Below are 12,395 nucleotides of genomic sequence, written 5' to 3'. Positions count from 1 at the left end.
CCACCAAAACTATAAGAGTTTGCCTCTAATCCTAATATGAGGTGGGAGGATTCCAGCTTCTATAGAATCTCTACTTGGTTGATGTAGGATTGATATGAGTGCATATCATCTATTGTGAGGGTCCAATCATGGCGAAATAGCAATGACGTAACCTTTATTATCTCAAATAAAGCCTGAGTGCCCGATTCATGGAAAATTACGCATTTATTCTGTAATGCCTGCACACCGAGAACGACGCTGCGACATCCGGCCCACAGAAGTTACACTACATGCTCTGTGTATTCATGGAATCCCTCAAGCAAATGAACTGCATTCGCAAGTCGTGGCCGGAACACCCCCGACACGCCCCCCCACACAGAGCCAAAACCGCCAAAAACAGCTACACTGCATGCTCCCCAGACGTGCATGCATGCACCCTGTAAACAGTGCATGGGGTCTGCCACAAGCAGGCCTGCACCTCAGGGACCCTGCGCATGGTACCCTGTAACTGTTACCAGCACCCTGGCAGCATGCGTAAGGTTTATCGTAACTTGGTTATCACTCGTGAAAATCTGCGTGCAAACCCTCGTAAACCATTCCTGCACCCTGCTATGCTCCGTATGCACACCCGTAACCATGATCGGGAGCTTGTCTGCATGCACACACCCCTAAATCCGATATACAAACTCACCTCAGAAGATGCGAATACTCTGCGCAAGTCTGTACGCCTGCCTTTGCGCGGTAGAGAGTTTGAGGGCTTTGCGTGTGCATTTTGCAGGCGAGCGGTTGCACGGTCACATCCATGAATATGCTTTGTCGTGCGCACTTGTGGGCGTGCCATAGAGTGCCTGCATGCTGTCCTTCGTAATGCCCACCTTTTGGCATTTTGTTCCCTATTTTCTGTTCTGTGCGGTCTCTCTCACAAGGCATTGGCCACTCATAGAGACGTGTGGAGCATCCTGGTAATCGACGCAAGTCAGCAAAATATCACGTGCAATTGATTCCATGAATCGACTGACAGGATTCTGCACACATTTTGGCATGTAAATCCAGTATTTTATGCGCAAATAATTCCATGAATCGGGTCCTGAATCTACAAGAAGGGAATCCGTAGGTGGGTCTAATATTTTATAATAAAAATGTAGGTACTACCAACTGGCCCTTGCTCCAAGAGAATAGTAAGCCAACTCATTTAGGATCAGGTCGAGTGGCACACTATTTGGTATTTGTAGCAACTTTTTCCAAATTAAAGGTCCAAAATAGAGAGAACGTTTTATATCCAAAATGGCTGAACTTCAAGTATGTAAAAAAAATTCTGAACAATTTCCCCCACAAAAAATCTCTTAGCAGGAATCAGAGAAAATGCACCATATTTATTGTCGATTCTACACAATTGATTGCACAATTTGGTCCCCAGGGTCTGTAGCCTCACTTTCATTGCTTCCTTATAGGGTTTCCCCAAGATGGGGCAGCCCAAATAGCTAAAAGTATCCACCATTTCAATAGGGGTCGAGTCAATACACCCTGTATCCTACGAAACTGTCCCGGACCGGGTGCGCTGCATTATGCTTGTCTTATTCGGGTTAAATTTAAGTGAGTGAGCAGTCGCAAAGTTCGAATATGCAATAAGCAAGCGCAATAAAAAATAAGGAAGTCGTCTGCATAGGCCAGCCATAACACTTTCAAGTTGTAAATCTTGTGGGAGGCAAATGCAGCGGTCACGAGTGTAACCCCACCATCCGACCTGTATAAGTGAAAAAGAGTAGTGCAAACACACATCCCTGTCTCACTCCCCGATGGGTATTTACTTTACGAGGAAGGATCACCCTGTTGGTCTAATCTACCTTGAATGTTTGAACCTTCATAAAGACCAACAATCACACGTAACAGTCCTACAAGTATTCCCCAGTTGCTTACCTCGGTCCATAACATACCCCGATATCGACTGCGCCTACGAGGCAGATCTTTCAATGGCCGCTAAACAGACAGAATCATATTTCGAGGAACAAGATTGAGTCATAGCATTTTTCAATATAAAACCGTTAATAGATCCCGGGCTGCCATTTCGAAATTCTTCCGAACTTCGACTGCCATCCTTGAGATGCCGCAACAGAGGGCTCAAAGACCTTGCTGTCTGCATCGAGGATGGCAGTCGGTCGGTAGTGAAGTGGGTCAGATCTTAGTCCCTTTTTGAAAATCGGTAATACATGGGTTGTGGACCATGAGGGGGGAAACCTATTCGTAGCGGTTATCTGCTCAAACAAAATGGCTAAAATCACTGCCCAAGATTGAGGATTGCCTTTGAATCACAAGTTAGACAACTTGGTAGGGCCGGGACCCCTAGAGGAGCTGATCCTGATTATAATTCCCTCAATTTCAACGGGGCAAACCGGTAAGGTCCACACATTATCGACAGCTCTTATTTCCACCTGGACAAATAGGCAAAGCAAACAACAGAGAGTAATGGGAGAGCCAGGTCTTCTCCGGAATGGGATTCAGTAATGGTAGAGCCAGGTCTGCTCCGAGTTGGGATTCAGTAATGGGAGAGCAAGGTCTGCTCCTAAATGGCATTCAGTAATGGGAGAGCCAGGTCTGCTCCGGAATGGCATTCAGTAATGGGAGAGCCAGGTCTGCTCTGGGATGGCATTTAGCAATGGGAGAGCCAGGTCTGCTCCGAGATGGGATTCAGTAATGGGAAAGCAAGGTCTGCTCCGGAATGGGATTCAGTAATGGGAGAGCCAGGTCTGCTCCGGAATGGGATTCAGTAATGGTAGAGCCAGGTCTGCTCCGGAATGGGATTCAGCAATGGGAGAGCCAGGTCTGCTCCGGAATGGGATTCAGTAATGGGAGAGCCAGGTCTGCTCCGGGATGGGATTCAGTAATGGGAGAGCCAGGTCTGCCGGGATGGGATTCAGTAATGGTAGAGCCAGGTCTGCTCCGGAATGGGATTCAGTAATGGGAGAGCCAGGTCTGCTCCGGAATGGGATTCAGTAATGGGAGAGCCAGGTCTGCTCCGGAATGGGATTCAGTAATGGGAGAGCCAGGTCTGCTCCGGGATGGGATTCAGTAATGGGAGAGCCAGGTCTGCCGGGATGGGATTCAGTAATGGTAGAGCCAGGTCTGCCGGGATGGGATTCAGTAATGGGCGAGCCAGGTCTGCCGGGATGGGATTCAGTAATGGTAGAGCCAGGTCTGCCGGGATGGGATTCAGTAATGGGCGAGCCAGGTCTGCCGGGATGGGATTCAGTAATGGGAGAGCCAGGTCTGCTCCGGAATGGGATTCAGTAATGGGAGAGCCAGGTCTGCTCCGGAATGGGATTCAGTAATGGGAGAGCCAGGTCTGCTCCGGAATGGGATTCAGTAATGGGAGAGCCAGGTCTGCCGGGATGGGATTCAGTAATGGGCGAGCCAGGTCTGCCGGGATGGGATTCAGTAATGGTAGAGCCAGGTCTGCCGGGATGGGATTCAGTAATGGGCGAGCCAGGTCTGCCGGGATGGGATTCAGTAATGGTAGAGCCAGGTCTGCTCCGGGATGGGATTCAGTAATGGGAGAGCCAGGTCTGCTCCGGAATGGGATTCAGTAATGGGAGAGCCAGGTCTGCTCCGGAATGGGATTCAGTAATGGTAGAGCCAGGTCTGCCGGGATGGGATTCAGTAATGGGCGAGCCAGGTCTGCCAGGATGGGATTCAGTAATGGTAGAGCCAGGTCTGCCGGGATGGGATTCAGTAATGGGCGAGCCAGGTCTGCCGGGATGGGATTCAGTAATGGTAGAGCCAGGTCTGCTCCGGGATGGGATTCAGTAATGGGAGAGCCAGGTCTGCTCCGGAATGGGATTCAGTAATGGGAGAGCCAGGTCTGCTCCGGAATGGGATTCAGTAATGGGAGAGCCAGGTCTGCCGGGATGGGATTCAGTAATGGTAGAGCCAGGTCTGCCAGGATGGGATTCAGTAATGGGCGAGCCAGGTCTGCCGGGATGGGATTCAGTAAGGGTAGAGCCAGGTCTGCCGGGATGGGATTCAGTAATGGGCGAGCCAGGTCTGCGGGGATGGGATTCAGTAATGGTAGAGCCAGGTCTGCTCCGGGATGGGATTCAGTAATGGGAGAGCCAGGTCTGCTCCGGAATGGGATTCAGTAATGGGAGAGCCAGGTCTGCTCCGGGATGGGATTGAGTAATGGGAGAGCCAGGTCTGCTCCGGGATGGGATTCAGTAATGGGCGAGCCAGGTCTGCTCCGGAATGGGATTCAGTAATGGTAGAGCCAGGTCTGCCGGGATGGGATTCAGTAATGGTAGAGCCAGGTCTGCTCCAGAATGGGATTCAGTAATGGGCGAGCCAGGTCTGCTCCGGAATGGGATTCAGTAATGGGCGAGCCAGGTCTGCTCCGGAATGGGATTCAGTAATGGTAGAGCCAGGTCTGCCGGGATGGGATTCAGTAATGGGAGAGCCAGGTCTGCTGTGGAATGGGATTCAGTAATGGGAGAGCCAGGTCTGCTCCGGAATGGGATTCAGTAATGGTAGAGCAGGTCTGCCGGGATGGGATTCAGTAATGGTAGAGCCAGGTCTGCTCCGGAATGGGATTCAGTAATGGTAGAGCCAGGTCTGCCGGGATGGGATTCAGTAATGGTAGAGCCAGGTCTGCTCCGGAATGGGATTCAGTAATGGGAGAGCCAGGTCTGCTCCGGAATGGGATTCAGTAATGGGCGAGCCAGGTCTGCTCCGGAATGGGATTCAGTAATGGTAGAGCCAGGTCTGCCGGGATGGGATTCAGTAATGGGAGAGCCAGGTCTGCTCCGGAATGGGATTCAGTAATGGTAGAGCCAGGTCTGCCGGGATGGGATTCAGTAATGGTAGAGCCAGGTCTGCTCCGGAATGGGATTCAGTAATGGGCGAGCCAGGTCTGCTCCGGAATGGGATTCAGTAATGGGAGAGCCAGGTCTGCTCCGGAATGGGATTCAGTAATGGTAGAGCCAGGTCTGCCGGGATGGGATTCAGTAATGGGCGAGCCAGGTCTGCCGGGATGGGATTCAGTAATGGGAGAGCCAGGTCTGCTCCGGAATGGGATTCAGTAATGGGCGAGCCAGGTCTGCTCCGGAATGGGATTCAGTAATGGTAGAGCCAGGTCTGCCGGGATGGGATTCAGTAATGGGAGAGCCAGGTCTGCTCCGGAATGGGATTCAGTAATGGTAGAGCCAGGTCTGCCGGGATGGGATTCAGTAATGGTAGAGCCAGGTCTGCTCCGGAATGGGATTCAGTAATGGGCGAGCCAGGTCTGCTCCGGAATGGGATTCAGTAATGGGAGAGCCAGGTCTGCTCCGGAATGGGATTCAGTAATGGTAGAGCCAGGTCTGCCGGGATGGGATTCAGTAATGGGCGAGCCAGGTCTGCCGGGATGGGATTCAGTAATGGGAGAGCCAGGTCTGCTCCGGAATGGGATTCAGTAATGGTAGAGCCAGGTCTGCCGGGATGGGATTCAGTAATGGTAGAGCCAGGTCTGCTCCGGAATGGGATTCAGTAATGGGCGAGCCAGGTCTGCTCCGGAATGGGATTCAGTAATGGGAGAGCCAGGTCTGCTCCGGAATGGGATTCAGTAATGGTAGAGCCAGGTCTGCCGGGATGGGATTCAGTAATGGGCGAGCCAGGTCTGCCGGGATGGGATTCAGTAATGGGAGAGCCAGGTCTGCTCCGGAATGGGATTCAGTAATGGTAGAGCCAGGTCTGCCGGGATGGGATTCAGTAATGGTAGAGCCAGGTCTGCTCCGGAATGGGATTCAGTAATGGGCGAGCCAGGTCTGCTCCGGAATGGGATTCAGTAATGGGAGAGCCAGGTCTGCTCCGGAATGGGATTCAGTAATGGTAGAGCCAGGTCTGCCGGGATGGGATTCAGTAATGGGCGAGCCAGGTCTGCCGGGATGGGATTCAGTAATGGGAGAGCCAGGTCTGCTCCGGAATGGGATTCAGTAATGGTAGAGCCAGGTCTGCCGGGATGGGATTCAGTAATGGTAGAGCCAGGTCTGCTCCGGAATGGGATTCAGTAATGGTAGAGCCAGGTCTGCCGGGATGGGATTCAGTAATGGGCGAGCCAGGTCTGCCGGGATGGGATTCAGTAATGGGAGAGCCAGGTCTGCTCCGGAATGGGATTCAGTAATGGGAGAGCCAGGTCTGCTCCGGAATGGGATTCAGTAATGGTAGAGCCAGGTCTGCCGGGATGGGATTCAGTAATGGTAGAGCCAGGTCTGCCTGGATGGGATTCAGTAATGGGCGAGCCAGGTCTGCTCCGGGATGGGATTCAGTAATGGGCGAGCCAGGTCTGCTCCGGGATGGGATTCAGTAATGGGCGAGCCAGGTCTGCTCCGGGATGGGATTCAGTAATGGGCGAGCCAGGTCTGCTCCGGAATGGGATTCAGTACGCTCTCTAGAACAGGATTCTCAAGGCCTCGGAATTCTAATTTGATAGGATTGAGGGCACGTGTTCTGCTTCATGCTGATCCCCCAGATACCAATGTCCCCTTAACCAGTTTTTTTCTAGGCCTGCTAAGCTTTTAAATCCATCTCCTTTTCTCAATAACAGTTAAAACCTGAGATTTAATTACATAGTTAGGATGATCTGCAGAGTCAGAGGGGTGATAGAAAGGCGTGTGCAGCCAAAAAGAAAAGGTAAGGTAGTGCAGTGTAGTGCAGGATAGTAATGAGTAGGTAAGGTAAGGGAGGTGCGGGGTAGTAAAGGGTAGGTACGTTAAGATAGGTGCACGGTAGTGTAGGGTAGTAATGTGTAGGTGAGGGAGTTGCGATGTAGAGTAAGGTATTAGAGGGTAGGTAAGAAAGGTGCAAGTAGTGTAGGGTAGTAAAGGGTAGGTAAGGTAAGGGATGTGCTGGGTAGTGCAAGGCAGTAAAGGGTAGATAAGGTAAGGGAGGTAACGGGTAGTGCAGGGTAGTAAAGGGCAGTGGTGGGCTGCAGATTCATTGAGCAGTAGAAAGGGTTGTGCCGTGCGAATGAAAGGTCAGAGAGATGTGGGTTTGGTACAGGGTAGTGCTGGCTGCTTAGCCAGATGGATGGTAAAACGGGTTATTCTGCAGACGAGAAAGAGCAGGGAGGTACTGGGTAGACGGTGCACTGCCAGGTAGTGCAGAGTGTACTGAGCTGCTGTCTGAAGGGTTATGCTGTGGAAAGGAAAGATCAAAAGAGCAAATGGCTGTGCAGGGTCATGCTGGGATGCAAAGTTAGTCAGGTGGTAGAAAGGGTTGTGCTGAAGACAGAACAGATCAGGGGTTGTGCTCTGCATATGAAAGCGCCAGGGTGCGTGGGTAGTGCAGAGTAGGGTATTTCTGGTCTGCACAGTCAGGTGGGTGGCAGAAAGTGTTGTGCAGGTGGATAGGAGAGGTCTGGTCTTTGTGGGGGTAGTGAAGGGTCGTACTGGGCTGCAGACTGAGATGGGTGTTAATACAGATTTTGTTGTAGGCAGGAAAGGTCAGGGACATGCAGGGTAGTGCAGAGTAGCACAGGAACGTGCCGGCTGGCAGTCCGATGGATGGTAAAAGGGACTCTTCTATTGACTAGAGTCATCCATGTCGGGGTCTTTGGTAGTGCAGTGTTGTACAGAGCTCTGCTGAGCCCCACAGTCAGGTATATCAGGGATTTTGGTAGTGCAGGGTAACGCAGTACTCTGCTCGTACCCAGAGACAAATATGCCAGGGTGCACGGTAGTGCTGGGTAATGCAGAGTTCTACTGCGCCCCAGAGCCAAGTGTGTCAGGGTGCATGCTTTTGTCCCAACTAATAACACAACTCTATTTGAGGAGAAAGTTTGCCTCCATAGGCTTCTCAGGAAACTCAGATTGAAAATGTTCTTTGACTCAGGTGAAAATCTTGAATGTATGGAATCTGAGAGTTACATGCTGGAAATAAGACCCAAAAGCAATTTTGATCCACAGATACAAAACTCTATCCTGAATCTTTTCGAAAACAAGGTAATATCCGATTTAAAGTGTATCACTTACCAATCAACAACATCTAGCAGTATCAGAAAATGCCAGTTGGACCGTATTGAAGCACTCGCTAAAGATGAAGAACTAACAATTAAACCAGCGGACAAAGGGGGAGCCATTGCGATCATGGATACAGAAAAATACACACAGAGTTGTTTGAATCTATTGGAAGACGGTATCACTTACATTAAACTGGATGGGGACCCCATCACGAGGATAAGATCAGTTATAGAAAAACGAGTTGATGAAGCACATGACAATGGTTGGATCAGTAGTAAAACTTGCGAATTCCTGTCTAATCAACACCCCATCACGCCAGTATTTTACGGTCTTCCAAAAATTCATAAAAACCAGACTGACCCACCGCTGAGACCCATAGTTGCTGGAACTGACAGCATCTTTGACCCCTTGGCCATATACATTGACCGACTTCTACAACCGCTTATTCAAGAAATACCAACTTACTTGAAAGATACAACAGACTTCCTTAACTCTATCAATGAGATTTCAGCCTTGAGTCAAGATTGCATACTATTCAGTCTGGATGTATGTAGTCTATATACTTCAATCCCCCATATAGAAGGCATAGAAGCAGTAGAATTGTTGTTACTTGGCTCACAAGCTACAAGAGTTGACCCACAATTCATAATACAACTTTTGAACCTGATACTCAATAATAATTACTTTAGATTCCGGGGTAAATTTTACCTCCAAGCAACTGGGCATCCATGGGTCAGCAATGGCCCCAGTGTATGCAAACACCTTTATGTACAGGTTTGAGCGGATGCATGTATTAGACAAACTAAAATGGTCACGCAAGATGATAATGTGGAAGCGATTTATAGACGACATCTTTGGGATTTGGTGCGGCCCACCAGATGAACTAACCACATTCTTCCACTACTTGAACTCAGTACATCATAGCATCAAATTCACCATGGAGATAGGGTCTCCCTCCCTGCATTTTCTGGATGTTTGCTTAGAGATTAAAGACAACTGGATTTCCACAAACATTTATCATAAGCCAATGGATGTAAACAATCTTCTGCACTTTACAAGTTTCCACCCTAAATCAATGCGGGACAGTTTACCATATAGCCAAATCCTGAGGCTCAAAAGGATCATCTCAGATCCAGCAGGGCTAGACACTGAGTGCACAAGACGACTGGATACATTTGAAAAGAGAGGATATCCACCCGCTGTATTAGAACAAGCGAAATCAAGATAGCTGAATGTGAGTAGGGAACATCTTTTGACTCCTAAAATTAAGGACAAAACAACACCATTGCTCTACATATCAAAATATTCCAGACAAAGCTTTCAAGTTGGAAGAGCAATAAAAAAACACTGGAGCATTTTACATAATGACCCACTGCTTAAGAGATTGTTTCCGAAGTCACCCATGATGGCCTTTAAAAGGGGCATGAGCCTAAGTGACAAGCTGGTAAGAGCAGAAAAAAAAACCAAAAACAAACAAACGTTACTGAGCACTGGGAAAAAGGGTACTTATCCCTGCTTAAGTTGCTCTAACTGTAACAATGTGATTAAGGGAGAAACAATAGCACACCCACAGACAGGTAAGAAATTCAAACTGAAAGATTTCGCAACTTGCACCTCAGTAGGTGCCATTTACGCAATCAAATGTCCTTGTGGGAAACTCTATGTGGGTCAAAAAACAAGACCAGTCAAAGACAGAATCAACGAACATAAATCCAACATCAGATGCAAAAACACTAATTCTCCATTGGCTAGACACTTTACAGATCACCACCATTCAGTAGCTCAAGTCAAATTCCAAATCTTGGAAATTGTGAAGAAACCCCACAGAGGAGGTGACTATCACTCGATCCTCTCCCGCAGAGAAAAATATTGGATCGACCTTTTGGACACCCTTAATCCTAGGGGACTTAATGAAGAGTTTTCATTAAGGTGCTTTATCTAAGGGAGTAATGAATGCCCTAACCATTTACCAATTTGTACTTTGCTATTAGATGACAAATAACCTGAAGGATAACTTATAGATTTGGTATGTTTTTAATATGTCAGTTGAAGGTGGAATAGCTGTTAAATTCACTAGAGTCCGGAACTTGTCTCACCGGCCCACCTCATTACTCTATTTGAAGGATGTTCATTTCAACTTCTTAAAGCATGTAACTTGAGCAATTATGTGACACAATTTACAGAAGGTGGAGCATTTGTTAACTGATGAAAAGTCCGGGATCTGTTTAAACCGGCCCACCTACCTATAGATCAACAAGAACCATTACAGGGGATGATCAGTTCGATCACTCATTTCAAATGAATTAAATAGTAATGACTTGCGATGTCCAGTGATTACACAATGCTTACATACAGTCAATATGACCAGTAGTTAAACAGGACCAGGAGAGATTAAAATATTGAGGGTTTTCCATAAATATGTCAGATCCGTGACCCGTACACCGTTAACAAGCCAACATTTTCATTAGGTGGGTACATGGACTTTACATGCCCCACTACTTATCGATCTATTTTTTCTTTTATCCACTCTCTGTTTTGACTTTATTACATTTAAGAGAGTAGGAATGAGCTGCCACACATTCACGCTATTATTCGAAACACGCCGTTCACCATACAAAGGTGGCGCCGCTCTTTCCTTGTAATCATTTCACGTTACCATATCGGCTCCTGATTGAGTCAGTTCTTTATGTTTATCACCTCTCTCTGGAACTCACGGAGTTCTTTGCAGACGGACCCTACACGGGTTTGTATGGTTGTCTAGGCGACCGCCTTATTTCACGGCACTTTACCCTCGGACGGACCCCTAGCGGACCTCTGACTGTAACTTTGACAGATAAGAGGCTCTCTGGATATGATCTCGCACATGGCAGCATAACCGACTGACTACTCTACACGACTCTACAGGTAATGAGCTTTTCACACTACCACTGTTTAACTTTCTTAATACTGTCTAAGCCTCATGAGCCTCCCTGACTTCACTCGCTAATACACCGCACTTTCCCTCTCTTTTGCTTACATAGAGCATCAGAGTATTCTCTACATATCCCGGAGTTCATCATTAAGGGATCCAATGTTAATACGACGTGTATTCGATGTGTGCAACTTACAGCACGAATAGCTCTCTCAGAAGGGTGAGTTAACTGTAAATTACATTCTACATGTACCTAGACTAGAGCCAATAGCCCGTTAATTACATTATCAATGACCCACTTTGGACATTTTTTCATTTCTTTACAGTCCGCACACACGTGCCCTCGAATCACAGCACTAAGGGAGTGCTTCTTGACATAATCCAACATAGGATTACATCAGAAGCTCCCTTAGGTGAGGGTACATTTAATCCATGTCTCCGTACAAACGTATATACAGCCTCATTATGGGCACTTATGGTGAAAAATGCATGTCTACAATATTTTATACTCTTTCAGGACCTTGCAGGCATCTGCATAGTGAGAGCACATGGTGTTATCTGCTATCTTTCACGTCTGAAAAGATTTCTATATTTCCTTAGTCAAGAAATAAGGAACTATCGTTCAGCATTTTTAAGGTACTTTATTTCAATAATTGTTTTTTGGCATCTCTTTTTTAACCACATAATGAATCAGAACTACTTTCCATTAGCCACGAGTTACAATCATTTGGGGAAATAGGAGTGCCCCGCCATTGATGGACTCGTGGGGATAGGAATTAAATGACATCCTCCTTGCCTCTTCAAGGACTGCTCACTATTGAGAACACTATTTCTGTATTCACAATGAGAATGTGTAGATTGATTTTTTGTTTCCTTAAAATATTTTCTTGTACACACGTGCAGAGTCTGGTGACCAGATTTTCCGAATTGTGAATCTTGGGGCCCTTTACTGGCTTTTTTTTACCGTTTTTTTAGATTATTTTAAAACCATCCATCTATATGTTCCTAAATCAGTATTTATTATTGCTTTTCAGTTCAAATGTTGGCTCTTGAAGAAGAGATTTAATTCTCGAAACGCATCAGCCATCCTACTTGTTCATTTATCTACATAAACCATCATTAACTTTGTGCTTGTTTTCTGCATCTAAGGAACTAATGTCAAATAGAATATTGTATGATTAAATAAATGACTTTTTTATCAAAACAATCTTTTGGAATATTCTATATCCATAGTAGGATTACAAAATGATAGGAGTATATAAATGATTGTTGAACCGTTTTTAATAACGGATTAGTAATAGTGTGCGGGGAACCCTCCTTTTCTCCTTACGTGTATCTAGCAGTAGACCTGGGCCAGCTCTACCTTTCCCCCCCCCCCCCCCCCCGCACCTTAACATCTTTAAATAAAGTAAATACAATCTCTGCCCATTACCTATATTTTCTGGAGTGCACCCACATATTCCTTTTGGCAGAAAGTGTTGTGCAGGTGGATAGGAGAGGTCTGGTCTTTGTGGGGGTAGTGA

This window comes from Ambystoma mexicanum, chromosome 11 (genome assembly GCF_040938575.1).
Source record: "Ambystoma mexicanum isolate Mex_15411 chromosome 11, UKY_AmexF1_1, whole genome shotgun sequence".
Lineage (NCBI taxonomy): Eukaryota > Metazoa > Chordata > Amphibia > Caudata > Ambystomatidae > Ambystoma > Ambystoma mexicanum.
This window is presented reverse-complemented; position numbering follows the sequence as displayed.